This window comes from Rhinolophus ferrumequinum, chromosome 8 (assembly GCF_004115265.2).
Source record: "Rhinolophus ferrumequinum isolate MPI-CBG mRhiFer1 chromosome 8, mRhiFer1_v1.p, whole genome shotgun sequence".
NCBI lineage: Eukaryota > Metazoa > Chordata > Mammalia > Chiroptera > Rhinolophidae > Rhinolophus > Rhinolophus ferrumequinum.
In genome coordinates, this window is record NC_046291.1 from 24179593 (window position 1) to 24207138 (window position 27546).

General features: G+C 37.8%; 1 pseudogene; it reads right to left on the bottom strand.

Moving 5' to 3' along the window:
* Positions 1 to 87: 87 nt before the first annotated feature.
* On the bottom strand, positions 88 to 27546 carry LOC117025959 (developmental pluripotency-associated protein 2-like; annotated as a pseudogene).

Here is a 27546-nt window from a genome sequence, read left to right on the forward strand (position 1 = left end):
GCTAAGTGAGTGTGGCAGGTATCACTAACACCTGAGGAAGGATGACAGGGGTTGGACCGTGAGGAAGCCCTGTTTAGGCTCATGGCCTTAGCTCTGCTCCCTGGGACTGGGTGGGACCAGGGACATCTGCAGAGACATCCCCAGGGCTTCAGCTCTTGCTCCCATCCCACAGGCAAGGAAACCCTTGACTTTGGAATTCATGAGGTGACTCCCTGGTGATTATTTATCACACTGTAACTATTTAAATAATGTTTGTTTGTTTGTTTTGTTGTTGTTTTGCATCTAGCTGCTGACAAATGCAAGTTGACTTGCAAATAGAGCAGCATTTAAATCCCACAATTTTACAAAGCTTCTGCCTCCTCTGCCTTTCCCAGCCCTAGTCGGTCTCTCGTTAAAGCTCTGGCTCCAGGAACTGCAGTGTTCTTCTTTCCCACTCCACCAAGACCCACAGGAGCTCTGGGAGCCCCATTCTCTTTAAAGCAGGCTTTCTGGACCTCAGCACTATTGTGACATTTTAGGCTGAAAACTCTGTTGAGGGGGGCTGTCCTGTACATTGCAGGATTTTTAGCGACATCCCTCTTCTCTACCCACTAGATGCCAGTAGCACGCGTTTCTCCCTCCCCAAATTATGACAACCAAAAATGTATTCAGGTACTGCCAAATGTCCCCATGGGGGACAAACTCATCTCTTGTTGAAAACTACTGGTCTGAAAGTGCTATACATCTGCCTAGCAATTTCACCATTGTTCACGCCACTACAGTAATGAGGTGGTTTGTAGACAGTGTTTCTGGAACTGCAGAAATTCTTCAGCAGTGTTCTGGGGCCAGCCACTCAAAGAGAAAGTGGGAAGAATAGGAGTATAGTGTAAGTCCTGCTAGTTGTTTTTTTCTTTTTTTTAATGCAAGTGACTGACTTAAGCTTTGATTGATGCATCTACTTCAAAGAAGTGCACATTTCAAAGATCTTGAATAAACACTTTGCCAGCCATATGACTAGATGAGGAGCCAGCCCCCTACCCTCTTTGTTTTAGAGATCTTGGTTATTTTCCATAAGTGACCATTTAGGCCTCCAGTTTTTTTCTTTTCCCAAGCTTGAAATTCCTGCTCTTTTGTTTTGAATTCACCAATAAAGAATGAGCCTAAGATACCGCCTTTGACCCCAAGAAAAACAGAACCCCAGACTTGTACCCTATCCACCTCTCCACTTCCCCCTGACCTTGCTGTGTGGCCTCAGGTGTGCCATGGAATTTCTAGGACCTGTAAGTAATACACTTTTTGTTCAAAGTTTCCTGATGATTATTATTGAGGGCATCTTGCAATCAAAATAAGAAGCGCAAGGGCTGGTCCTGCCACAATATCGGTTATCGATAGGCTGCGACCAGCACAACAGGGGGAGGGCCCCTGATCTTATTCCCTCACTTCAACCAGAGCATTTTCAAGTATCTGTTTTATATAAAACCTGATTTGAAAATAGGTTTTATTGCTGGATAATAATAATTTTTTAAAAGTAAATATTTAAAACCATTGGTTTTAGGTATTGTGACTCTCATAATGCCCTTTAAAATACATTACCTACTAACCACCGTAATGAAAGTGCCATCCTTTTACAGATCAGTGTAAATAAGTTTCCAGGACAGCTGGCTAATTCCCGGTGAAAAGATCTTGAAATAAATTTTAATGTGATCAAGTCTGGAAACATTGGATCATGGCACCATGCTAAAGAGAACAAGAAAGAGGTGAATACCACGTGGAAAGTTCTGGACAGAGTTAGCCTATGAACAGTGGGCTCACGAAAAGGGACTCTGGTTAGCTGACCAGGAGAAAGTGGTAAAACTGGGCTTTGACAGATTCACAATCTGCTCTAGAAGCTGATTTCAGTTGGGGGCTCTATTTTGATGGTTTCTAAGTGATTCTTTAAAGATGAAATGGTTTCATTTCATGACGATTTTAAGGATTTATTTATTTATAATCATTGAGAATTAGTTTCATGATGTTTTTTAATTTCAACTTTACTTTCCATCTTCTAACATGCAAGGCTTAGTGCTGAGAAGATTTCTTCTTAAGTGAAACTTTCCAGGATACCAGAAATGAATAACAGCAATTTTCATTATCTCAGAAATATGGAGAAAGTTTTTATTACTGAATGAACAGAAAAAGACAAATAGTATGGAGACATTGAGCACAGAGCTTAGCAGGAACATAATCTGTTTTTATCCTCCCTCTCCCAAATGCTCTACTAAGGCACTTAAGCTTTTCCTGCAAGCTTTTGAGGAAAACAACAACAACAAGAAAACCAGTCCTTTAGAAAATAATTCAGGATAAAATGGGGAATTGGAGCACCATAAAATAAAGCATATAATACCATGTATGTTGGCAAGAGAACACAAAAGACTTGAATCACCAGGATCTTTCTTCTAAAGGCTTATAGCATGTTGTCCCAAAAGGGCGTAGCAAGTTTTTTTCTAGCTGACTGTTTTATTATTTGAAACTTTTGATCAATGTTTATTTTCCCAAGATAAACATCAAATAATGAATTCCCTACTAACTGTATTCTTTCCTGAAGTACTTTTAAGGCATCCTGAGGATAAAATATTTAAAGCCAACAAGTTATATTTTGACTCTAAATCATATGCCATACAATGAAATTCTATAATTGAGTTTGTTTCAGAAAGAGGCGGCTGCAATTCCCCAACACTTATCACAGAATAGTACCAAAGTTCTCAAAGGAGCTAAGTGTGTAAATATAAAGTGTTATTAGCATGACTATTAATCATTTGAGGCAGGAATAACTCTGGCCAGCACACATGTCTTCTATCAAGGCCTTACAAACCATCTGCATATTTAATATGAGGACTATTTGCTTTTAATACATTTGTAACATTCATGATAACAGCAGAAAATAATTTAAAGGCAATTCATGCTTGATCAGTTTGTGATAACAGTTGTGAAATGAAGACTATACAAAACGTATAAAAAAGAAACCTGCCCTTTATGTCAGCATGCTAAAATAGATGCTAAAAATAAAGTTAAATCTCCAATTTTGAGGCAATAAGAAAAAGAGGAAAGAAGAGGTACATTCCAAAATGTGGATTTTAGGATATTTAAATTATAAATACATCTGTGATGAAAATACATTTAATAAAAAAAGAATTCTGACCCCAAAATGGCAGAGGAGAAAGTAAAGTTATAATTGAAGTTTAAGATTTTTTTCATTTTAAAATTGACAACTATTTCGTTTTACTGAAAGGATTAAAATATAATACATTTTAAACATCTGATTTCAAATAATTCAAAAAAACTAAGAGAAAAGAAATTTTAAAAAATATTCAGGGAGCAGAATTGGTGAACTTTTTTAATGGAAAAATGTTAGTCATTACCTCTTTTCACCAAATAGTCAGTGACAGACTAGGAATTATAGCAACTGTCTTCTGTGATTTTAGTGACTGTCCAAATATGATATCATTGCCTGAAGAGTATCAGGCAGAGGAGAGAGAGGCTCCCATTGTCAGGGGTGTGTACTACACTAAGCATCTTTAATCCACCCAGCATGTCTGGTGTTCTAGAATATGATTTCCATTGGTTACCACGGACAGTTGCAAATGGAATCGAGAACCTTCTGGTCAGGGACCTTAAGAGTTCCTCCAGCACTTCACCCTTATACTCTTTTGGAAGTCTGCACATACCATAGTCTGGGGAGCTGATTTTCCCTTCTTAAACTCTTCTGAGAAGAATTCTCAACTTCCGTTGGTGAAACATTTAGTTAGGGAACATGTCCTTGAGATTCAAATTCATCTTTTCTATGTTCAGTTGGAAAAGAGCATGTTAATATATACAAAGCCATTTCAGAACTCAAAAGGACTTTGGAAGTCATTTGGGGGACCATCCTCATTTTGCAGATGAGGTCTCAAGAATTTGTATCAGAATCCAGAACAGAACTTGGTTTTCTTTAGTTTTACGTCAATGTTCTTGCCATTGTGTCATTTTGTCTCCCTATAGCTAAACAAAGCTCCGTATCTCCTAGCTTCTTTCCATTCGTAGTAGGAAAGTGGCACATTTGTAGGTCTACCATCAAACTTTCAAAGTTTCCAGAATGTTCAATGTTACCATTCAACAATATTAGTATTAAAAAAAAAAATTCTGGAGAAATGAACCTCCCTAACACCTGTCTATAAGCATTTAAGAAAATAAAATGTTTTCTTAAGGGAAGAGAGTAACTTGTCAGTGTTTCCATTAAGTCAGTCTATTAATGCCATCGCTATTCTGTTCCACACAAGAGACCAAATAAAAGGAGCTTTATGATTCTCAAAGGAATCTGAAGACTTGTGATCTCAGGTGAGAAAGTTTCACAGATTTTTCTATTTTTCAGCCCTTAGGGCATCCCAAAATGGGTTTTTGTTGTTGTTGTTGTTGTTATATAAAGTATATGTTCTTAGGAAAACAGAACTAATGCCAATTTAGTGCAATTTTAAACAAAGCATAGCTTTTGAGGTAGTCCAAACTTAACCCCTATGGAGGAGCGCCATCCTTAATAGCCATGGGAGCTATGACCTGGGTAATTTTCTTAGCCTGAGCCTCCGTTACCTGGTCTGTACAATGAGATTAATAATACTGCTTTGAAGGTCTTTTGTGAAGAAGAAATGAGATAATCTATGAAAAGTGCTAGAACAGGAGCCTCCTGGGGAGTGGCCACATGGTGATCTCCCAGCCTTAACTGAAGTAGTCCCATCACCTGGTCCAGATGCACCAAAAGCCCATGACTCTGAATCTCTTAACAATTTCTCACTTTTTGATGACATATACTTGTGGGGGTTTTTTTGCTGTGAATTTCTAAATTTTTGCAATTTCTAAGGCAACATTAGTGATGCAGAGATGAAGAGCCTGTCCCATAGTGTGGTTGTCAGGCCCTAATGAGCTGGTGAGAGAGAATTCTAATTATTAGCATTTCTGGAAATGTTTGGTGGGGAGGGAGGAGAAGTTATTTCTTCAGGGCTTAACCTGATTAATAAGGTGATAGGTTTGAGATCATATAGGGGTAGGGTGTCTGCTTTCTGTCTGTTTCCCAAGGCACCTAAGTTCCTGGGTTAGTATTTTTATTTTTATTTTCATTTTCTTTTTTATTGATAGTTTTGCTCATTTCTTAAAACTTAAGAGACAGAGATATAAATCTTGAGTAAGTGTCCCAGAAAGGAAACTTTTAGCAGCAGCAAAGCCAATTTCCTGTTCCACAGAACAGCTAATAGTCATTGTCCAAAAAGCTGCTTTACATACTAGCATGTCCAGGACTGAGCTGAAATTTCTACCCAGGAACTAAAGAGGTAGTAGAAAGTCTTCTGCTCTGAGTTATGCATCACTCTTCAGCAAAAATTGATTGGACCAAATTTACTAAAGAGCCATCTGTATAGTGAAGCAATGGTTGAAGGGATTAGAAAATTCTAGCACACAGAAAACAAAAAACAAACAGCAGTGCAGGACCATCACAGCTGGTTGAAATGTTTTAAAAGATAGCATTGTTATGTACATGCCCAAGTGCATAGTTGACAACATGAGTAGAAAACAAGGAGCGTGATTTCCGCTGTAAGTAGAACTAACAAGTCAGCCTGCCCGGAGCTGGCATGATATACTTTATGAGAGAGTTGAGTTCTCTTTCAGTAGGGTGAATAAACACGTTGTGTTTCAACAATCAGCACAAGAGAATAGATGGGATGTAAGTGTCTGTAAGTGGTTAGACTACATGACCTTGAAGAACTTCTTGCACTCTGAAATACTAGCATTCAAAAAATAATTCATTAACTCAAGAAAACATTTGAACTGCTCGGTGCTAGCTCCACAGAAAGGAGAAATCGATCCCTATCCTCAAGGGACCTCTAAATGCAGAAATCTGCACAGATCCAAGCTTCCAGGGAACAATCAGAACCAAGGAAAAGAACTAAGGCAGCTCTACTATGCATAGAATTTGGAGGAATTCATTTCACAGAGTAAGGTTTTCTGTGAGAAGAATACGCTGAGAATTATGAAGTAGGAGGGAAGGCTAGGAATTCAGAAAAGACAGTAAAGAGAGTCATGACTATGCTTCTACTCAGTGAGGAACACAATGTCATGATTTCAGGGCTAGAAAGTGACTTCGGTGACGCTAAGCTTGGAAGGATTTTGGTTCCCCCCCAATTAACAACCCCCATCCCATGGTCCCCATCTTTGTATAAAGTGCAAACACAGTTTTGTTCCGCAAAATGAGGTGTATACACATACATGCTAAAAATGAAGAGGTTTCTTTTTAGATTTCTTTAACTGCAAAACTCTATATAACTTCATCAAAGTTGAATGGTTGTGTGTGGGGGGGGCGGGGTTTCCTTTCTTAACAGCTTCCCTAAGCACCCTATGATTCCCTGAGCTTTTGTGGGAGACAGAATAAGTACTAATTATTTTAAATAATTTGGAAAAATAATTTTGTGCATTAGTCTACTTTTCCTGGCTTATATGAAAGCAAAGTTGACCTCCGCGCAGGGAATGCAAACTCAGGTCTATAGTGACTAAGTGTGAAGCATCAATACATGAAGGAGGACAGCTGTAGCTTGACAGATGCTATGCTGCCTGCACTACCAAGCACCTGCCTAGTGACCTTGCCTTTCAAGCCCTGTACAGGTCTGTATGACCAAACAAAATACTTCTGAAGATTGGTTGATTTAAGGGTCATTAGTTTGCAACAAGAAGGTTTCTAATATTCAGTTCTTCCCAGAAATAAACTGAAAACCTGCCTAGCAAGAAAAATTGGCAAAGGCTCACAAAGGTGGACAAGTAGCAAAAAATCCTCAGGAAAAATGACCAAGAATTAAGAGGCTGAAGGTGCCATTACTGCTTTCTGCATTTAGCTGTTTCACCAGTTCACCATCTTGTGCTCTGGACTGTACGGTGATGGTCTTGGAGATTGCCGTAGAAGGATGTGGTGACATGTAGAAATGGAAAACTCCATATGCAAGGTTCTCACATTTACAGATGCGGCTGGAACCCAAAGAGCCTACCTAAGTGAGCCTAAGCAACATGTGCTAGGCACCTCAGTGAGTTCACATCAGAACCAGGCCTGGAAACCGGTTATCATGTGTCTCTGAATCACTTATTATTTGATAGGAGAGACCAGAATACCAATTTACTCTTCTTTTTGTTTTTCCCAAAATGAAACTCCCGTTAGGTGAGTGAGCATCTATGAACATCATTTATCAACTTGAGTCTGCCCCCTTTTGGTCACTCAGAAAGACAGCTTCCTTACTGGCAGCTCCTGGGATTTAGAATGTCATTCGGTCTATTGGCAATGGAACAAGGATGTTAAGAACCAGGTGGCAATTTTGGTGAATGATGGAAAACAGGGAGATGCCTCTTTGCTTTGTTTTTAACTTTTCCTTAATTGCTTTTGATTCATTAGAACAATAGCACATCTCTGATATTTCCACCAGTTATAGGTGACCTCTGGCAATACTTTTAATCCTGACTTCCAACCACTTCTGTGGTCTCTTAGTCAAATGCTATTCAGTCTAATTCCTGGTCAGATTTTCAGTGGTATGAAAATTTATCTTAGGTGTGTTCTTCGTTGTCTAAATAAATGATGTGTTTTATCACAGAAACTGATTTGATTAAATGTTGTTTTTTAAAAAAACTTCCATTGTTAGTTGCAGAAATGCAAGATACAAAAAAAATGCTTTTTGATTTATTATATATGTCCTCATTTAATTGAGCTATCCTTTCTTCCAATTCATAATGAAGTTTTAGTGTCTTGATGAATATTGATTAAATTTTCCTACACCATATGACAGTAAGTTATATTATGAAATTTGTGTCTAAAACTTTTAGGCACTATTGTCTCAAAGCATGTAAATTTTCTAAGAACAAAGTTTTTGCCATTATTTAGGTCTATTATTTCTGGTTGCTACTATTCACTCATTAGATCTCCTCTGAATATTTGATGCCTTTCCAAATTCTAAGTAAATTTAATACATATGAGTATATTAATTTGTCAAGCTGTTGTTTGATATTCAAATGGAGAGCATTCAAAGCAAAACATTTTTGAGCTGAAAGAGATCCCAAAGATAGTCTAATTCAGCTCCAGTATTTCATTAAGGAGAAACCCAAAACAAAGGAAGGAGACATAACTTTTCCAAGGTCTCACCATTAGTGTGTGATAGAACTGAGACTACTAACCAGCATTGATCTATTCACTCTTCGTGAGGTTTGTGACACATGATGCAGACTCAGCCATAGACCCTACCCTTTTGGAGGTCACTATTTAAGAAAAGAAAACCCTGAGAATCCACGCTGTAGACATGTAGTGTAAATAGCGGCATGACTTACACAATTCTTTTATTAATTTCTCCAGTGAAGTATAGCCAGGGGCTTATTCCTTCACTCCTGAAAAACATCAGAAATGCCAGAAATACAATGCTGCCATAAAATATACAAGAGGCACAATCCTAAAAAAAGTGCATATCTTAAATACCAAATGTGTAAACTTCATATGGAAGTCTCCTGAGGTTGTCAAGAGAATGTCCCTTGCAGACCACCAGCTATTGAAAAGGTCATTGACCAAGGGCCCAGCTACTGCTCTGAAATTTATTACTACGTTCTGTGAAAACCATGCCTTCCAACTGATGACTGAACACAACAGGGAAACTCAGGCAGGCCCATTCACGGGAGCCATGGGACTCCTCTGATAACCGAACTTGGCTATGGACTTCCAGATGGTTTTGCTGAATTTCCTTAGACTACATGGCAGTGTCGGGGGCTACACACTAGTATGGGGTCCTGTCTCCCATCTTCCCTCTCTGTTTTCTTCACTCAGCGTCAGGGTTGCTTCATAGTTTCACAGCTCCCCAATACTATTTCAGCTCCTTCTCCATCTTCTTTCCCACAGAAATTTCCTCTACTAAAATCTCTGCACATTTAACTTGCTGGGCTGCAGAGTTTTAAGAATTCACTCCAGGATTCCAGAAAAAGACCATTCAACCCCTTAGCTGTTCGTCAACATCTTTATTCTTTCTCTTCTTTCTGCTTTCTAACCTCTGTTGACCAGTTAGCAATTCTATCCCATTAGCCTACGGCCCAATGGCCTCCACACCTAACATGCAGCTGCAGTGTATACATCATTGGATCTTAATCTTGCTACACAAATCTGTTTTCCTAGGGGGGGTCTTGGTAGTCTGTCCACCTGCCTCCAGGATAGGATTGAAAAGCTTTTATTGGAAGCAGAAGGACATACTTTTAGGCCGTTCCAAACTAGTAGCTATCGTCAGCCATAATTTAAAGAAACAACCACATTTGATAAACAGGAGCTTTAAACAGATTCATCTTGATGCACATTTTGGGTTTTAAATTATAATAAAAACCTTGGAAGGAAGCATTATAACTATTATATGAATGCAAGGTTTTATTCTTTACTACATAACAGAAATAGGAATGATCTCTGAGAGTAGGAAAGGAACGTGTTGTAATTAGTGCCTGCTTGGTAACTACCTAGAGATGGCCACCGGAGGAGTCATCAGGGAAATAACATCACTGGGGTCCAGCAAAAATAGAAGTGAGAGGTAATGAACAGTCTGTGTAATATCAGAACACCCACAGTGGGAAAGTAGTGGCCCTCACATCTAATACCCTAAGTTATTATTTGGAAAAAGAGTAAATAAAAGGCTTGCCTGTGAGATTGAGAAAGGTACAAAGTGTTAATAGACTGCTATCAAAATAGCGGGAAAGTAGCCTCTGGAATCCCAGCTTTCTGCCTTATACTGAAACCATTAATGGTATCAGGTCCCTTTGCTTTGCCTTTGTGTGAGATGCTCTATATTTTAAAGATCATTATACTTACAGGGTAATAACTGAATCTGAATTAAAGGAAGCAAAGTAGTCATTGAAGGAAGGAAATGATTTCATGCAGCCATCATTTTCAAAATCTATTCAACTTTACAGTGAAGAGAATATTTTTACCTTTTCATAGGCACTGGGATTTTCCACTGGCCTGGCTTTGCCCCTCATTCACTCAATGACCAGTTTCAATTTATGGAATCTCCCAGTACCCTAGTTTTCTCTTCAGAAAAATCTTCCTAGGAATAGTAGGGATAATTTTTATGTGTTATTTTCCTTGAACAAAAGCTAGCATGGGACAAAGATATAAGTAATAACAAAGTGACACTGCTTTAAAATCTGTATTTGTATTTACTCATATATTCTTCACAAGAACCTCTTAAGACATTGTCAGTATGTCCATTTTATAGAAGCAAAAATTCACTCATAAGGAGGTTAAGGAATGTAATCAAAACCACACATTTTGATCACACAAAATCACATCTTATGTGGCAGTCACAAAATGGTGTCAAACTGAGCAATCTGATTCTGGACCTTGTACTCTTTCCTCCAGGACTCTGCAGCTCATGCTTTCTCAGCATTGTCATTTCTCAAAATATCCCTTTGCTCTAAATTATTTTTCAAATTCTTTTCAAGTGCTGCTTCCCATATGCTCTCAAATCCTCTCAGTGGCTCACTTCCCTTCAAATGTAAAACTCTCTGATGACGTCCTCTTCACCCGTGTCCACTCTTTACCACCTTCCCCAGCCATTCTCTTTCTTAACAATCCTGCTCACTCCTTCCTTGAATCTCCCCACCAAAACCTACATAGCTTCCTCTGCCTAAAACTCTCTGTGACCTACTACTCACTAAATCCAGGGGATTTGTCCTTGAGTTAACCCCTAGCAGCATCTGACACTATGCCCTTCTCATCACTCTGCACCCTTCATCCAGAGGTTACATCATAAGCTGACCTCTTCTGGATTTTTTTTCTTTCTTTTTTAATTTTAGTGTGTCTGAATTAAAAAGAAGCTCTTTCCACCCTTCACTTTGAATATTTTCAAATATTCTCTGCTTTGAGCATTTCTCACTAAAGTTTCACACTCTGTGCATGTTCTCCTGACTTGATCTTCCCCAAATCTAAATCTCTACAAGAGGTAACTAAATTAGTTACAAATCAACTAAATCAGCATCTTTTAGTAAGGCTAAGCATCATATATTTTAAAAGCTACCCAAGTGATTGTAATGTACAGTCAGGGTTTGGTTAAAGTGACAAAGGTCTACATATTGAGATTTTTAAATAAATGTTATTGTTAAGACAAAAAGTCATTATACAATTTACAGTGTGATCTTCTATTATAACTAGCAGTAGAGAAAAGAGTTTAGAGAGAAAGAGCTTCTGTGGGAGGGGATAGCTCCTGTTTTTAAAGATCCTTCCCAACAATAAGCCACACAATTTTTTGTGTTTGTTTATAGCATCTTTATTCATAATTGCCAAGACTTGGAAACAACCAAGATGGCCTTCAACAAGTGATTGTATAAACAAATTATGGTTTGTATATAACAAATTATCTAGACAATGGAGTATGCAGTGCTAAAAAGAAGTGGGCTATCAAGCCATGAAAAGACATTAAGGAATCCTAAATTTATATTGCTGAGAAACAAGTCAATCTGAAAAGGCAACAGTGTGACACCAACTGAATGACATTCTGGAAAAGGCAAAGCTATGGATATAGAAAAAGTATCAGTAGTCAGGGGTTGGATGGAAGGAGTGTTGAATGGGTGGAACACACAATTTTTAGGGCAGTGAAACTATTTTGTATGACACTATAATGGTGGATATGTCATTATGTATGTGATAGCAGGGAAAATAAGAGAGTGCAGGGAGCAGTATTTGGGAACTCTAGTTTCTGCTCAATTTTTTTCTGAAAGTCTAAAACTGCTTTAAGAAAATCTATTAATGAAAACAAAACCAAATTATATTCCATATAGCTAAATGCCTGAAGCAGCCGTGGCAGTCACTTTTTGGCAAACCTCAAGTGCAGAATCTAGACATTCACATCTGTACTCAATGCATCAGGCAACACTGAGGATGGTCAGGACAGAGCAATCATTGGCATGCAAGTGGTTGGCATGCAAGTCAAATTAGCTGTGAGCTGTCCACCATGTATTCTTAATTAAGACGTGGCCCATCCTAAAGGAATGATGTGGGTGTGTTCAAACTGGATTGCTTGTCCTTCCCCATCATCCTCTTATTCCTCTTAACATATTCAAGGCACAACATACTACATTATCTTCTACTGTGTTTCCTCGAAAATAAGACCTAGATGGACAATCAGCTCTAATGAGTCTTTTGCAGCAAAAATTAATATAAGACCCAGTCTTATTTTACCATAATATAAGACCAGGTCTTTATAATATAATATAATATAATATAATATAATATAATATAATATAATATAATATAATATAATATAATATAATAATGTCATGTCCTGTCATGGCATGTCATATCACATCACATCACATTATATAATACAATTATAATATAATACTAGGTCTTATATTAATTTTTGCTCCAAAAGACACATTAGAGCTGATTGTCCAGCTAGGTCTTATTTTTGGGGAAACATGGTAGGTCTGGGTAGGGGAAAGTGCAGGCCAGTGAAAGAAAGAGAGGCACCGAGGGCTGACCTGCATAGACCTGCAGGTGAACCCAACACTTTGGTTCTGCCAAGAGAGGTCTGCCATGGACCACACACCACCTGACACCAGAGGTTTGCAGCAGAAAGTTCTCAGCAGAAGTAGGAATGGAACATGAATTCACAGCCTTAGGTTGAACAGCTCTTGCAGCATTTCTTACCCTTACTGCCAACATAACTTCCTGAGCTGAAGTTATTGGTCAGCTCAAGAAGTTAGGTTGGCAGTAAGGGCTTGTCCTCTCTATTGGTCATTTCCTTTCTTTCACTCATTTTACAGCTTTTCTGACTCCTTGCTTCCTTGGCCACCATCTTGCTTTTCTTTGCACTTCACTGCAATGTGGCCTCCTGTGGTGTTTCAGGAATATTCTTTACACTGTCTCCATACTCTTCACTCACTTGTTTTTCTTCACAGTAAGCTTGTTACTTGAGCCTCAGATAAACATTTATTTTCTTGCCATCGGTACTCAAATTAAATTGTTGGCACCAGTTCTGCAAAGTGTCCCAACCACTTTATTAATTGGAAGCAAACTGGTTGCCAATGAGAGGATTGGTTTGGGGTAAGCCTTGAACTGTTCATTCCTTTAAGCAAGATAAACTTTACCATTTGTCTAGGAGTCTTCAGGTTGGCTTCTGAGGTTGAAGAAACGCTTGGTTCTATTTGGTGTTCTTCATTAGGTTCCTCATTAACTGGAACCAATGTGAGAATCACATTTTCTTCATCTAATTCATCCTTAAGGATGAGAAATCTTTTTCGCTGCTATCAGAATTTGAGCTTGCCATTTCCAGGAACACTCAGAGGACAGCAAAGCCAGCATGGGGGTTAAGGACACCCACAGGTTACTCCTTTTAACCTCCACACATTCTTTATTTTATTTAGTTCAGTAAAGGGATTATCTCACCATCCAATAACAATGTCCCTCTTCTGTACCATGTGGCCAGAGATAGGGAAAGTCTTCTTTTTACTGGATTTCCACAGACATAGACTACAGAATGTGTGGTCTCCTGAAAATTAGAGGAGATGAGTGTGTTTTGCAATGCCCAATAAAAATAGTTATAAAGAGAATGTTAGATAAAATATCTTTCATCTCCCTCACCCCATAGTCATGTTTCATTGCTTTCTAAAGACTTTCCCTTATCTATTTCTGGAAACTTCATCTTTTGGCTTCATTCAAATACCATCCTTCACACTTTATTTTACTGGAAAAGTTAGTCCCTAAGCCTCTCCTCAGCTACAAGTCTAACTTTGCATGTTAAAAGATTCTGCTCCACCCTGTCATCCAGGTTTCTACTTTTTAGTGTAATAATAATAATAATAATAATAATAATAATAAACTGGAAGAGGCTTAGAAATTTTCATATTCTCCAGCCAGTGCCTGTACGAACCAGCATATATTGTCCATTGATATAAATCGTGGGAAGCTAAAAGAATCCTACCTTCTAATAATCACAATATTACTTTTACTGTCCTGCTATCATTGGGTCTATTTGTTGAATCCAACATTCTCCTATCAGTTGATGACACCCTCTACTCATGCCAGTTGCTTTCTTGATATGGCTTTCCTGTTGCTATGCTTCATCTGCCTTTTTTGTTGAAAGACCTGTAGTGAATTCTCAATTCCAGCTGCTTCCTTGAATGGCAGCACAACATAAAGAGTAGAAAGAATCAAGAGATTTAGATTCCAATTCTGATTCTGCTGATATGTAACCAGCTTTGTGTTCTTGTATCAGTCAGTTATCTTCTCAAATGCCTTAGTTTCCTGACATATACAATAGGTCAGGTAGTACCTACTGTGTATGTTGTTGAGGTTGTTTCATGTGGTAGAGTTCAACACAAGAGAACTGTAACTATATTTTTGCCCAAACTTTTACATGTTGTATTCTGTCCTCCAGAATACGCTCCTTCCCAGCCTCTAGCTGGGCTCAGCCACCTAGGATTCACATTGTCACCTTCCCTAATCTGTTTGTCTGCTTGAAATCACACCTAAATTATTGTTCTATGTTCCCTGATTACTTTCTGTTCGAAATACTAATGATCTTGCCTGTTACCTCTAAGATAGTCTTTCTCAAACACTCTTTTATCCTTTCATTGCCCTGGTCATTAATAACTCTATTGTCTAGTTTACAGAAATAAAGTTTTTGAATTGTTTGTCTACTGTAGCATTCCACAAAAATGGTTAGATAGATGTTCACAAAACTTGGAAGGCATATTTGGGATGATCTGATTTAAAATCTACATGTGTGGTTATATACAAAGTGCAATCAGAACACCTTGAGACAGCCAATTTTAGGACTTCTACCCCTGTGGACAGAGTATCCTAAAATTTGAGAATATGCTTGATGTGAAATGACTTAAAATTGGCTTCATGGCTTATGTCTAATTAACTTTCAGAAGTCTTAGTGGACACGTCAAATAGATAGGCAGCCAGCCCTCTGAACTGCCGAAACTGAGGAACAGTTAGATACCATTTTGAATCACATGCTGTAGAGAGAAACCAAACTAAAAGACAAGTAAATTGACCCACCATCAAAAATCACAAGGACAGAAGATTGGATTGCTGGTGTTGACACATATTCAAGCTGTTTGTCACATGAGCAGCTCCATGTGGTCACTGCAAAATGAGTAAAAACAGAAGTGACTTTTACATATAAGGTTGTTAATGACTTTACAAAGTGTCATTAGGTAAACTAGCTGGTTGGCATATAAAACAACGTTCCCCCCTCAAAGGATACCAAAAACTGAATTTAAGTTTCTAAAGTAGTTCTTAACCAGGAGAGCCCTGCAAAATCACCTGTAGGTGTTTTGAAATAAAAGCCCTAACATCAAAGATTTTGATTCCGCAGACCAGGGGTGGCATCTGGACCAGAGCTTTTGAAGAAACAATGAAAGTAAGACATTTAGACAAGATCTAATTACCAAGCTCCTTGAAATGAACAAGAATGCTGCTATGTTTGAATTCATTCTTAGCAGGAGCTGTATTTGAGAGAATTGATTTTTGCCGCAGAGTACTTTTGAACACACAACATAAAATTATTCTGGTTTTTATTGTTTTTAAAATCAAGACATTTTCTTAAAAATACATATTTCAGGACAGATTTTAAAAAATTAAAGTAGATTGAGAGATATTTTAAAAGAAATGTAATAGGAGAGAAAAAAAGCATCTATAATGCCATAAAATTTTTAGCACAAAATCTAAGGATTAAGGAAGGAAAAAGTGGGATAGTTTTCATTTAAATTGTGTTGACTGGCTACATTCTCTAAACTGTAGACAAAACTGGAAGATTTCTTTCTGGAGGATGGTAAGAAAAGCCAGTTTCAACTCTCAGGTGGGTGCCAATAAAAATCTGGCAATCAGTCCTCAGAAAATGCCTACTAATATCTTAGCAGAGGGTCTTTTGTTTGTTTGCTTATTTTTTTCCCTACAATTCCAGGGTTCTTTCCTTAGAGAAAAAAAAAAGAGATTGAGGATGGATATTTTTTTCTAGAAATTCAGATCTAGCAAATGAGTCTTTAAAAATAAAGATAACTAATAGGCTCTATCATTTTCCCATGTACGGTGTTTTCCAAGTGCTGTATTCAACAGCTCAGCCCACACAGTGCCTGTTATTTGGGCTGAGGCTTGAGATTTCTAGAGCTCACAGCCCTCATCACAGGGAAACACATGTACCCTTCCACCCAAATGTTAAGGAGGTCTTCTAATGTAAACTCTTCTTATTACTAGGGAGCTTTCACAGACCGTCTGAAGGCTTCTCTGTTGAAAGAGCTGAAGGCTCTGTTGAAAGATAGTGGTCTTTTTGTGTGTGTGTGTTTTGAGTTTTTTGGGTTTTTTTGTTTGTTTTTAGTGGGGAACAGTGTGTTTCTCCAGGGCCCATCAACTTCAAGTAGTTGTCCTTCATTCTAGTTGTGGAGAACACAGCTCAGCTCTGAGTCCAGTTGCCATTTTGAGTCTTTAGTTGCAGGGGGCACAGCCTACCATCCCATGCGGGAATTGAACCAGAAACTTTGTTGTTGAGAGCTCGTGCTCTAACCAACTGAGCCATCCGGCCGCCCCTCTGGAAGCTCAGCAGCAGCTCATTGTCTTCAATCTAGTTGTGGAGGGCGCAGCTCACTGGTCCATGTGGGAATTCAACCGGCAACCCTGTTGTTCAGAGCTCATTCTCTGACTAACTGAGCCATCCAGCCACCCTGAAAGATAGTAATCTTTTAATCCAACTAGCAAATTAGTTCTTAGAAGGAGTGCTTTAATATAAATAAGCAAAAGAATACTTCTTGTGCAAACTAAATATAATTTCAACCCACTTTTCGTACTTTCGCTTTATTAAACCTACTCAAAATGATGCCCTCAGTGGATATTTTTATTTGGCACTATCAGTGAAAACAAAATGTGTTTCAGTAAATATTTGTTAACATAATTACTCTCATCCCGCAATGGTAGAAGGAACCACTCTTATAATATTTTGCTTTTTGCATATGGCTTGTTTTCATATGAGGCCATTTGCTGCCTGAGTGGCCACTGCTGCTGCGCTGCCCCATGGTTCTGTACCTGATGGGACTCGTGTCTCTGCACCTAGAGAGACCCAGTCAGTCCTCGTTTCCTTATGTGTACAGTGATATTTTTAAAATAGTGTGATAAAGTTTAGCATAAAGAGGTTAATTCAGCAAAACTTGTTTAACTCAGCTTCAGTAAAAGGCAGAGAGTAATTTAAAAAACGGAAAGGAGGAAATAGCCCATCGTGGGAAAATGTGCACACACACTCATTCACATACGAGTAATCCAAAATGGCCACACCATCTCTCCGTGTGCAGCAATTGTCACTGTATCTTTTGTACTACGGAGAAAGAAAAGAAGCCAACATTCACCCTAATGGGAATATGGCAAGGAGCTCTCTGTGGTCGCTCACACTCTTAACTCCCAGTGGAACAGGCCACGGCCTGTCTGTTAAAATGTTAATACGACATTAAGTATTTTGCCAAATCAGTGATCTGTTTTCCAAATCCTCCATCCCCTATGAAAAAAACACGGCATCCATGGCATGAAGTTCTTTTCAAGTAATTCAAATTACATCAAACTTTTAAAAGGAAAAAACAGCAACAAATCACAAACACTTAACAGTTATGCAGCTATTCCTTTGATTTATGTATTTGCTAGGCCATTCTAAAAATGGGTCTGAAGTTCGCAAAAATATTGTGTTATGCTCACAGAAGAGATTGAGGGTTGAGAATTGTGGCTTTCCCCCATGAACATAGGAACAAAGGTCAACAATGTAATTGTAATGCCATTGCCTAAGCTACTATATCGCAGTGTGGACCACTTTTTAGTGTGGAAAAGGCAGTTCTGAAGAACTCACTAGGTGTATCTCATTTCACCTGACTCTATTTCAGTCTTAGAGGGTCAAAAATATCTTTGCTCTGATAATAAAATGAATGCTTACAAGTTTCCGTAAGAAAAAGCAAAGTTTTATTAAAATTACCATTCTTGGGGATTATCATAACTGGAAATATTGGGTAACTAGCTACCCACAGCCAAACTCACACTCCTGTTGTACATCACCTTTATTTCTTGGCATATTTCTTTCTCTTGAAATAGAAAAAGAAGGTGAATCATCTGGATCTGTGAGATTCAATCAAACAAACAAGCCAATGGACAACAACAATAGCCACAACCACGGGACACACGCTGCAAGGCTCCATGATGTCAAGCCTGGCGTAACTGCAGCAGTCTCCTAACAGTTCTGTCCTCTTCTTTGGTTCAGCTCACAGCTGTTCCCATCACGGCCGCTAGAAGGAGCTAGTCGACATGCAAAGCTGTGCCCAGCTTTTCCTAACTTAAAACCCTCCGGTACTTTTTCATTTATCTATGGGACAATGACCAAGTTCTTTCACAGAACCGCTGGGTTTCTACAGGGCAGCATCTCTCTCTTCTTAGCTTATCACAGCCTTCTCAACTTTTGCCCTCTAGGCTCTAGTCACCTGCCTTCTTCCAGAGTTTTGATCTTGTGGCCCTCCTGCTACGGGGTTATTGCACATGCATCTGTACCGGCCTTGGGCATCTTCTATAAAGAACACTTCACAACCAGTCCTGCCCCCCCATCTATCCTCGGTTTATTCTTTTCATCTCAGCTGACACTGTTTCTCAGGGAAGCCCTCTGTGACATCCCAGTCTCGATCAGAGTCTTTTATAATAAGCTGTCAAAGAATGGTATCCCCTTTAACACTAATTTCAGGTATGATGAATTTATTCTTTTCATTATTTGATAAATTCTGTCCCCCAATAAATATATGTTTCATGAACCTCCACTATGTAATCCCCCACATAAGTAGCACTAAATAAATACTTGTTGAAAGAACACAGAAATAATAAATAATTGGCAAATACCACAGGAGAGCAGATTTCCCTCGATTTATACTATCTAGTCTGAATTAACTAGTGCTGGTGTTTCCTCTTGGTGCAATATTCCTCTTGGCGGAGGTAAGACTTTCTTCAGGAAGTTTCCAGTAAGAAGAATCATGGGATTAACAATTTAATGTCATGCAATCATTATCAGCACAGGGACACAGCCACAAATTTCAGAGAAACTAGAGAAAGATAAAAATCTCTCTTATTTACCACATTTCACTTTCAAGAGACCACAGGAGGCTAAGAAACTGTCCACTGACAGAGTCATTTTTGGCATAGGGCAGAAGATTGTCAGTGGGATTTTATGGCACTTTTGCAGCAACTATTGTTCTCCCCCAGACTGCACCACGAGGGGATGTTTTCTCGTGATTGTTGCTGAGGACCACTTGCACACTCCTGTGATAGCTTTCGTCCTTAGAGGCTCCTGTCATTGCACCCCAGGCCCCCAGGTAAACTATTCTAGCTGAATTCTTGCTGGTGTCTAGCTGCACCTGCTCAAGGTTATCAGGGATTTGCCCCCCATGTCTGCCTGCAGGCTTCTGCCTCTCCTTAGATTTGGGTCTTGTTAGTTCTCCAAATCTCAGCTCTCAGATAGGTTCAAGAAAAATCACAGCCTACCAGGTTGTCCAGATTTTGGGTTTTGTTTTTATAAGGATATAAACAACATTCTTTTTGGCTTCCTGCATTCCTAAGTGGAAACTGGAATTCAATCATTGATGTTTGAATGTAAAATAAAACTTTAATTTTAGGAAAGTCCCTATTTACTTGGTCAAATTACATTAGTAATTTTTTATATATTACTGTACTTGATGTGCTTATACAGAGGGTGCCAAAAAATATATACACATTTTAAGAAAGGAAAAAACTGAATTAAAGTTGTAATACTCAATATATACCGATAACAAGAAATGAATACAAGTCATGTTTGACTTCTGCATTTCAAGAGGTGCTCAAAGTGGTTACCATCAGTGAAATTTTAACACAGTTTTTTCCTCTCTTAAAATGCGTGTACATTTTTTTTTGGCAGCCTCTGTATTTTGTTGAGGATTTTTGTGTCAATATTCATGAGGGATATTAACCTATATTTTGCTTTCCTAGAAATGTCCTTTATAGGTTTGATCACAAGTTTATGCTGTTCTCATAAAATGAGTAAAGAATGCCTCTCCTATTCCATATTCTGAAGGAGTTATAATTTGTATATTATTTTATACTTCAAAAGTTTTATAAAATTTATTAGCGAAGTAATCTAGGCCTGACTTTTTTTATGTATGGGAAAATGTTTAGTTACCAATTCAATTTCTATCTAGATATAAGACCTGTGTTAATTTTGGTAAATTGTGTCTCACTCACACGCTGGGATTCACCATGCTCCAACATCTTTGCCTCTCAAGTCTGGGCTTGATTTTAGACTTTGTTTTCTTTTTCAAATTTTCCCCTAAATTTTCTAATTGTTCTTGGCTGGAAAACTGGTCTTAACAAGGTAGTTCACCACTGCTGGAAAGACAAAAACAGAAGCTCTTTATTAAATATACTGATCTATGTTCCAATCACCACTGTGTGTGTGGGTGTGTGTGTGTGTGTGTGTGTGTGTGTGTGTGTGTTCAAAGATTCATTCAGAGATGAATTAAAAGATTTATTCAGTATTCAAGTTTTGGATATGCACACAAAAATGAAGATATTTCTCTCCCATATAAATTGAAATGTCAGACCTTATAAATACATTCCTGAATGCACCATGAATACCAAGGAAATTTCCTGTCATCCTTGACTATGTCATCTGTCACCTATTCATGGGGACCAGCAAGATTTCTAAATTTGGCTGGAATGTGCCAGTAAGATAGCTGATATTCTGTAGTTAAGATCAGAAATGGAATAAATTCACTGAGAATTATCAGAATGTGAATATTCCACACTACATTTTATCCAAACTTAATGAGAGCTATTTCAGCCTGCTTGGAAATGGAACATAATTTTGATGGAGCGGGTCCTTGGAAGAAATGCTGTAACTGAGAGTAGGGTAATTAGTTAAATACAGATGGATGTATTAACTCTTCAATTATATCAGTAAAAATAGCCATCAACATTCATCACTTAGATCCAAAGGAACTTTTGTTTTTATATTTTAAGTTATTTCATGAATAATTTACAGAAGTAAGAATAAAGGGATAGGGTTAACTTTACTGAAAATTGTAATAAAACTAATCATAACATCCAAAGTGTTATTCTACATTATCTTGGTTTTAACAAGATGATTTCAATGTAATTAACGCTTATTAATTGGAATACATCCATCTTATAGATATTTCAGATTTCAAATGCATCTCTAATAGGTTCTAGGTTATGCTCACGTCAAACTCTTCTCTTTGTACTTGAATCATCAAAATTCAATACTTCTGAATTGCTGACACCTCACAATTTTGTTGGAGAGATGATAGCCATTTTTGCTCCCTAATTACAAAAAAAAAATTTCATATTTAGAAACCTTATTTAGAATGGTCAATTGAATATATATTTTTTGATTTCTACATCTTCAGTTTCCTTCTAATCACCTTCACGTACATGCCTACCTTTAGTGTTTCTCCCTATAAACAGTATCAAGTAAAGTTTGCAGGAAAAACATTATAAAAATAAAAGAATATGGTCACATATTCTTTCAGGAAATTGGGAGGTCCAGGTTTTTGTCACAAAAACATTGTGTGAAGAAGTGCTTACTATAAGATGACTAACTGGATGATAATACAATATTTCCCTTTTGTACCTAGAAAAATTTTGTTCATCCATTAGTTCTTGACTTTGAAAAAAAATTGGTGCAAAATTATCCTGTGCATTAAACAGAAATGTCCCAGTTCTGATACATCTGCCATTCTCAGTTAATGCTGGGAGCAGCCTGGGGAAAGTGTGGCCTTGATGTGACACCTCCATGGCTCTAAAGGTGTGACTGATGGATGCTGTCAGTCAGTTATTCCTTGCAAATCACTCTCAAAAGATTTGGGTGGCCCAGCTTCATGGCGACCAGTGAATGAGGACCAGAATAAGACTACTTTTCTTTTGTTTTCCTTTTTCTTTTTCTTTTTCCTTTTTTTTTTTGCATATCTGATCATTTTTTTATTGAATGCCACATAATATTTATGAATAAATTATACAAATAAATTGAAGCTATGGATATTATTTTCCTTCGACCAAGATTTCCATTTGTTTCTGAAAACCTAGTACAGTAAGGGTAGGAACACATAAACCTAATTTAACCAGTGATTGATGGGACTTGGACATTAATTTCAGCCTTGAGGACTGGTCTGTTTCTGTTTTTCCCTTATTCTCAGTGCACAACCCTCAGGAGTCCCGACTGAAAGCCTGACATCTTTATCACATCATCCTACTTAACAACTTTGGACCTCCTATTTTTCCTACGAGCCCCATAATGCTGCTCAAAGCCTGTCCACATTCTCCATCTCTCAGTTGCTAATCTCACAAAGCAAATTCCTCGAGAAGAAAAGCAGTGCCAAATACTGCGCTTATCCCTTGGGTCACCTTTCATTGCACAATTCTGGCCCCTTAAGGTTTCCCTCGACTTCAAGCATTTCAGGTTTTCTTCTAGATTTTTTTTTTTTAATTAACATGTTCTACTTGAGAGCATAATTTTATTCATCCATTCCACTAACATTTACTAATCATCTTCTAGATTTTAGAATTGTTCTTGATTGGAAAAATTGGTCTTGAACAAGCAAAGTAACTATTGCTGGAATGATATGTTATTTTATTATTGTAGTAAATCTGCTAATATTTTTTATTGGAATATATATGTATTTTCTTAGTATATATCCTTGACATTTCATTTTGTGTTTTTGTTGTCAGATTTTGGTATTCAGTTCTAGTCATTTAGTATATTTATTCTGCCTTAAAAATGAATTTAAGCTCCATCTTGAAATGAGGATGTTTTGAAGTTTATAATAATTATTGAGGGAGAGAAGAAACTTTCCACTAATTTCTCCATAAATTATAAAAAAGTTATCTGCTTTTGTAGCATTCTTCTCTGATCTTTCTCAAAGACCAGTTATAGCTATATTGTTGCTCTTCCATTATTTGCTCTCCATAACTAGTATTTTTCTATTTTTATTTTTTTGTCCTTTACCCTGACATATTTTAAGTGCATGTTCTATGCCACTATTTAAATTTCTCTACCACATTTTATGCATTTGTTTTCTTTTGAAATCTACATAAATCCAATCATGCTGTGATTAATTAAAATCTATACTTTTTTCATGCATCTCCCATTTCATTCATTTTTGCTCCCCCCACATTTCATTGCCTCTTAATTTCACCCATTTCCCTTCTATGTCATTTTCCCCCTCACCTAGGGGTTATCATCCTCTTTATTTTCCCACATCTGAAAAGTTGTGTACTCTTTACACAATGATTATTATTGTGCCTTAAAAAAGAAAAAATCCTGGCATATGCGACAACATGGATGAACCTGGAGGACAGTATGCTAAGTGAAATAAGCTAGTTGCAGAAAGACAAATACTGATTCCACTTATACGAGGACCTGAAATAGTCAAACTCATAGAAGCAGAGAGTAGATTGGTGGTTGTCAGGGGCCAGAGGAGAAGGAAAGGGGGAATTCTTCAGTAGGTATAAAGTTTTAGTTATGCACGATGAGTAAGTTTTAGAGAATTGTTGTACAACATAATACCTGTAGTTAACAGATCTGTCACCTCACGTGTGTGTGTGAAGAACATTTAAGATCTACTCTCTTAGCAACTTTCAAGTATACAATACACTATTGTTAAAATATAATCATCATGCTGTACATTAGATCCCCAGAACTTATTTTTATTATAACTGAAAGTTTGTGCCCTTTGACCAACATCTCCCCATTTACCATCCCCGCATCCCTGCCCCTGGAAACTACCATTCTACTCTCTGTTTCTATGAGTTCAGCTTTTATTTACAATAGTCAAGACCTGGAAGCACCCTAAGTGTTAATTGAGAGATGAATGGATAAAGAAAATATCATATGTAAAACTGGCATGCCTAGAACATTGGTTGTCACAGTACGCATTTAAAAAAACCAGTTCATTTCCATCATAAAGAATAGTGGTAACCCCTTCCCCCAACCTTGGTAGGAAAGATAGTAATGTCAAGTTGACTAAAACCTTTAGATGTATTCTTTCATTTATAACATAAGACACTCTGAGGTGGGTATTATAATAATCCCATTTTACAAATAAAGAAATCAAGGCTCTTAGCGATTAGGTAAAACCCCTGACTACAGAGTCAATGATAGGATCTAGGATCCAAGCAAAGGAAATTTCCATCCAGCAACCACACTAACCATTGCACCATCTTACCTTCTACTCACCTTCATTCTCTTATTTGCTGCATCTTCTCCACAGTGGGAACCTAAATGCCCAAATATTCTCATTTCCTGACAGCAGTTCTTACCGTAATAAATGTTAAGGAGTTTCTGGTGAGAAAATTTACGGCATCAGAATCCCGTCTTAATGATTGATGATGCTGTTAATTGTCTCATTTCCTGGGTCCTTGACAGTGTCAGGCTCTATCTGCAGGAATCTGTTCGCTAAAAGGCTTGGCAAGGAACTTTTATGTTGCTACTGCATTAACGTAAAATTGAAAAGAACATGTGGTTTTAGAGTTTTCACATTTAAATCTTTATATAGCCAGCCTGACACGTAAAAGTTATATTTGGACCATGTCTTGATAATTTTCAGAAAGAAAAAAAGAATTGCATTCTGAGACATCAACCACATAAGCCTCAAAGAACCAACTTGTCATAGTGAAAACGGTGTTTCATTCTCTCATAGCCATTTTTTTTATATTCTATAAAATGTTCTTTGCCCTTTTATGGCAATACTTTTACTTCTTTCACAATACCGTTTTATGGGAGTTGCACATCTCATTCCCATAGAAGAATAATGCATTCTTATGTGAAAATAAGAAAATATAGGTGGATTGAAACAAAAATTGAGTTTCTGGGCTCAATTTTGGGAATGACTCAGTAGACATACTTTTCCCTATTCCTCCTCTTAAGTACAACTAAAAACCCTGGATATTATACATAAAACAAACATAAGAAGACTTTGAAAGGTGAAGCCAAGGAGACAGGCCACCTAGAGACCTCAGAGCCTGAGGAATGAAATGACATGCTGATGAGTTCCTTGGGCTTTCTTTTGGTCTTGTGTATCACAGTCTAAGTATTAGAGAAGTTGACAGCCTGAAATTGCCAATGGTCTAAGGAAAATAAAAATAAATAAAAGCCTGTTCTCACTAGTATAAAACAGGAAAAGGAATCCTAGCAAGACAGAAAACTTTTAGATAATCTCTCGGCTTTGCCAAACACAAAGTAAAAAGTTGCAGCCACACTCCCACCTCACCCAGGAAAGGTTGAGAGGAGAGGCTAGTCTTCCATTCTTGCCAGACACTGATGAAGTGCCTCAGTGCCCAGTCAGAATGGTGTCAGAGAAGGTCAAGTGGAAGCCAGGACATCCATCCACACCAGGTGGTAAGCAGGCCTCCTCACTCCCATGGCATCAATGGACTTCCGCCGCTCCCCCTCTTCACTGGGGTGGTGTCAGAGGCAGTGTACTGGAGAGTCAGGGCCTCCTCCAACATTCAGTGGCAACAAAACCACCCAATACAATATCAGAGAGACAGTAATGAGGAGCAGTAATGAGGTCCCCCGCCCAGCCAGGGTGATATCAGCGAAAGCCTAGTGGAAAGCATGATCTGCCAGCTTCCCCCAGCAGTACCAAGAAGCCCGTTCTACGTCCAGGTGCCAATGGCGTCCAAGAGGAGACTCTAGATGTCCATACCTAGCTTTGCCTACTAACCTCTCAATTTGATGAAAGAGCTGCTTAATGTCTGTGTGTAACCTCAGCACTGAAGATCACCACACGTATGCTCATGGGCATTTCTGCTCCCAACACATTTCTTCCTTTAGGAGAAATCCAACCCGTCCTTTCCAGCGTAATATATCGAACACAATAGCACAGCATTATCACTTCCAACAAGACCACTCCAAGGGTAACTATACAAGAGGAAGATATTGTTAAAAACAAAACAGAATAACAAAAAATAAAACAAACAAACAACACCCCCTCGCACACACTAATTCTCCATAGCACCATGGTACATGGATGAAAGGAAGGTAACCCTCATTAATCCCCTGTTGCCTTCCTCATTCACATTCTGCTTTGGCTGCTCACACCACTGATGTTTAGGGTCTCTGCTGTATAATTCTCATGCTGAGGCACAAGTCATATGGGCAAGAATTGCATCCAGCCTAATATCACTTGACTGGCTATGCAGTGGGATCTTGTGGTTTCTCTTTCTATCCATTTGAAATAGAGTGCTAGTATAGGTGACACTGTAGGATCTGGATGAGGCATCACAGAAGCCCAAGCTCCAAGGTCATGATGGAAAGTAGACCCTCTGACAGCCTGTTATGGACTCAATTGTATCACCCTCAAATTCATATGTTGAAGCCCTTCCCCCGTAAGGTGATTACATCTGGTGATGGGACCTTTAAGCAGGTAAATATCCACTAAGCATTTGTAAGTGCTTATTAGATGTCGAGAAATGTTCTAGATACAAAATACAACTATGCAAAATAGATCATGTTCTGATTCCCATAAAACTTATATTCTAGTGAGTAGAAAGAAAATTAATAAATTAATTAATTTCTGGTAGCAAAAGCGTGCACTGAAGAAAGCAAACCAGAACACTAATTGATAATCTAGAAAGTGACAGAAGGAACATGTGTGTTTTCATATGATATGGTGTTTAGAAGAGGCCTACCAAAGTTTCATTTGTTGTTTTATAGGTACATTAGGTGTCCTTCTGTTTAACATCCATTCATTCTCTTTTGAATAGACTACACACTTTTCTCATTTACAGGACATTTATCTTCTTTTTGTTCTGTAATTCCCTGATCAGGCAATTTTATAACAATTAAGAGAGTACCTTAATGAAAATTGTCTTTTTGAATAGCCATCTATTACTTCACCACCCTCTTAGTATACTTCTATTCATATAATTAGAATAGGAGGCAACCATGGATGAATAAAGATTAGAAAATAGCTTTGGGGCTCTTATGGGATTCTGATTTATTGGTTTTTCATTTTGAGATAAATAATCTATTGGGCACACTGTGTGTTAAGTCTCTAGCAGATGTTTGATAGCCCTGTTGCAGCAGTTGAATTTTTGAAAAAAATATTTGTATAAATCATATCATGCCACTTTTCCAAATACTTCAATTTCTTTCTGCCCAACTCAGAATAAAACTTACTGTGCCTTATATTATTGGGGCGAATGGCATAATAAGGAACAGGGTTTATTTTCTTTTAGATTTTGTTTACGAAGTATAAATATATTACTGTTTATATGGCACGCTTTCAAATTTTACTAATTTGGTATCTCATAAAATTCAAGTTTCTATAGTTTAAAAACTATTGATAGCTTTCTTGGATATATAATAACATGACCTTTCAAAAACTGAGAGGAAATTAACATTTAACATTTCTAAGTAATGATATTACCATGCATATCTTACATTGGAAACTTACCTGCTTCTGACCTGAATTTCCAGTTAAAATTAAGATTTTTCTCTGCAT